This window comes from Helianthus annuus, chromosome 7, assembly GCF_002127325.2.
Source record: "Helianthus annuus cultivar XRQ/B chromosome 7, HanXRQr2.0-SUNRISE, whole genome shotgun sequence".
Taxonomy (NCBI): domain Eukaryota; kingdom Viridiplantae; phylum Streptophyta; class Magnoliopsida; order Asterales; family Asteraceae; genus Helianthus; species Helianthus annuus.
In genome coordinates this window covers 95,024,781-95,027,918 of record NC_035439.2, presented here as the reverse complement: position 1 = coordinate 95,027,918, position 3,138 = coordinate 95,024,781, and the positions used below count along the sequence as shown (strand labels likewise).

Sequence of the window (3,138 nt, the reverse complement as noted above, 5' to 3'; positions counted from 1 at the left end):
GCGAATCACCACCGGCTTGTCCACTCGACGTTCCGGTATCTTGTCCTATAGAGTTCAATTCAAGACATGTTTAGGACTCTCTTTAGACCTCACTTCATATAATATACCGAAACATCTTAATTAAGCGTTAAAGCTTTAAATTTCTATTTTTAAGCCTTCTTTGAGGCATTTCTACAAACACTATGAGGGCAGAATTTCTACATCATTCATACTCATGTTTATAGCTTACTAATTAGTTAGCTTAACTTCAATAAAGCCATCATATAGCATTTAAACATCATACTTTTCTGAAATCACCTTATAAAATCGAATTACACTAGAATAATCACTCTAAACCCTAGTGTTCATCATCATCATCATGTAAAACCCACAACCCACCTTCAAGGTGTTCATGGAATTTCCTGAATTTAGTCATGATTTCACATGTAGTTGGCTAGACTTCACTTCTAGACACCATATCAACTCTAATCTAACCACATAACCCACATGCATCATCTAACTTCAGATTTTTCCAAAATCATGAGATTTTCAAGTTTAGAGATTTCATCAGATTTTACATACCTTTTAATCCTCTTGAGATGAGGATCACGATTCTAGGCTCAGATTTTGTTTTGGACCAGTTTTGCACCTCCAATTTGAGAGTTTTAGTGATTTTAGGGTTTGGAGCTAAGGGGGTGTCGACCTGGTCTTTCCCCTGATCGACCAACACCTCTTTTTGGGGTGTTTGGTTTATTTTAATTTGTTTTAGCAATTTAAGTTTCAATTTTGTCAACTTAGGCCCCTCAACTTTGTTCTACTTATTGTTTAGTAGCCTTTAACCCCTTCATAAGCTATTTCTAGTCTATTAACTAACTAGGTTAAAAGTTTCTAGTTAGTAAATTTCCCGTTTATTTATACTTTATAATTTTAATATAAAGGTTTATATTTTCGGGGTGTTACAGCATGAGGTTTATACTAGCCCCGAGATCGGCTAGTGCATTACGAATGGGGGATTCCCCAATCGAACAAGGAATTGTGAAGCTTCCAGGATCGATCTTCTTTTGCGGGAGTTTGTTGAGTAGCAAGGCGAAGCATTCTTCGCTTAAATTAACTAATTGAAATGATTCAATTTTCCTTTTATTAGTGAGGAAGTCCCTCATAAATTTTGAATATTTAGGCATTTGGGTTAGGATTTCAATAAATGGAATATTAACATGCAATTGTTTTAGTAATTTTTCGAACTTTGTGAATTGCTCATCGGTCTTTTGACGGACTAGCCGACTGGGGTATGGAATCGGAGGATTCTTGATCGGCTCTTGAATTGGTGTAGGAGCCGTCTCTTGTTGGAGTGTTGGCGAAGTTGTGGGCTGGCTAGACTGGCTCGTTTCAGTTGAAGGCAATGGGGCCTCTTCGGGGCCCACGGTACGGTTTCTCAACGTGATGAGATGTACCTGTGCCTTTGGGTTGGTTTCGGTGTTACTTGATAATGCGCCTTGTGGTCTCTCGGAGAAATTTTGAGTTATTTGATTTAATTGTTTTTCAATGTTTTGAATACTAGCTTGTTGATTTCTAAAATTCGATTCCAATTGTTGAAATCGATCCGAGTTTTTCTTTTCGGTGTCGGAGATGAGGCGAGATACAGTATCTTCAAGCCTCTCTCGTCCCCCTTGTTGTTGAGAGAAATTTTGCGACTCGTTTCTTGGTTGTTGAAAGTTTGTTTGTTGGTTTAGATTTTGTTGGTTACTACTATTGTTGGGTTCTCTCCAACCAAGGTTAGGGTGGTTACGCCATCCTTGGTTGAAGGTACCCGTTGGAGGACCCGACGGCCTAGGTCTATTATCAATGTAGTTTACCCTTTCTGTTTGATCATCTAATTCTTTCATACAACTCCAATTTTCATGTGGCCCACCACACCCTTCACAACCCATAACTGAGGCCGCTTTTGTCATTTCTAACTTTTTGATTTTTGAAGAAAGGGCCTCGATTTGGGCTTGTAAAGAAGTGCTTTCGTCAACCTTATGGGCACCCGGGGCAATAGATTTATTGCCTCGGGGAGTGTGCCACTGAAAATTGGTTTGAGCAATTTACTCAATTTGATTATAAATTTCATTTGGGCGACGATTACCTAAAAGTCCCCCGGAGCTAGAGTCGAGTGTTTGTCTTGTGTGTGGCAACAATCCATTGTAGAAAGTGGAAACTTGTTGCCAAACCGCAAGACCATGATGAGGGCACTTTCTCAGCAGCTCCTTGAACCTTTCCCAAGTTTCATATAAGGTTTCCCCATCCTCTTGTGAGTATGTATTAATTCCAGTCATTAATTTAGCCGTTTTAGTAGGAGGGAAATACTTATATAGAAACTTTTGGGCTAGTTCATCCCAGGTGTTTACCGAGCCAACTGGGAGGGCATTAAGCCAAGCCTTAGCTCGGTCTTTTAATGAAAATGGAAACATTCGAAGGCGGATGGCGTCATTTGATGCTCCGTTGATCCGGAAGATATCTCATTTTTCCAAAAAGTTGGTAATATGCAAATGGGGATCTTCATCCGCAAGCCCGTGAAGGGTCGCGGAATTTTGGAGCATTTGGATCAGATTCGGCCGAAATTCGAAGTTGTTGGCATCGACATTCGGTGCATTGATAGTAGCGCCAAGATTACCTACGGTGGGCCGTAGGTAATCCATGAGGGTACGTTGGTCCGCCATCTGAAGTAGGTCCCCCAAAACTTTCTCTTGGTTTTTAGCTTTACGTCTTTTTCTTAGAAAGCGTTCGGGTTTGTCTAAAGGCTCTTTTATGTCTCTGCTGGAACTGGAGCTCATACACTATGTAGAAAGTTCAGGTGTGCTGCCTGGGTTCCAAGTCCTACAACGAAAACAAAAAAGAAAGTTGGTCAGAAGGTTCACCACAGCCCCGTGCTCAATGAACACGGTCCGTGGTCGGAGATACAGTATTTGTTTTCCGGATCCCTGTTACTGGGGAGTTTTGACACGGCCCCATGTTGCACCGACACGGCCCCGTGCTCAGCTCTCTGTAACTCAGAAAATAAAAACTGCCAGTAACAAAGATGGGCACGGCCTGTGTCCGACCAAGCACGGCCCGTGCTGAGCTCTGCAGAAACTGAAAAATTAAGAAAAAATCCTAAAAAAATAGAAAAATAAGAAAAAA

At 40.9% G+C, this 3,138-nt stretch overlaps 1 non-coding gene across 1 annotated transcript; it reads left to right on the top strand.

Moving 5' to 3' along the window:
- The first annotated feature begins 2,193 nt into the window (after positions 1-2,193).
- Positions 2,194-2,300, top strand: LOC118480782. Its single transcript, XR_004863759.1, has one exon. It is a non-coding gene; the product is annotated as a small nucleolar RNA R71 (small nucleolar RNA).
- Positions 2,301-3,138: the final 838 nt, after the last annotated feature.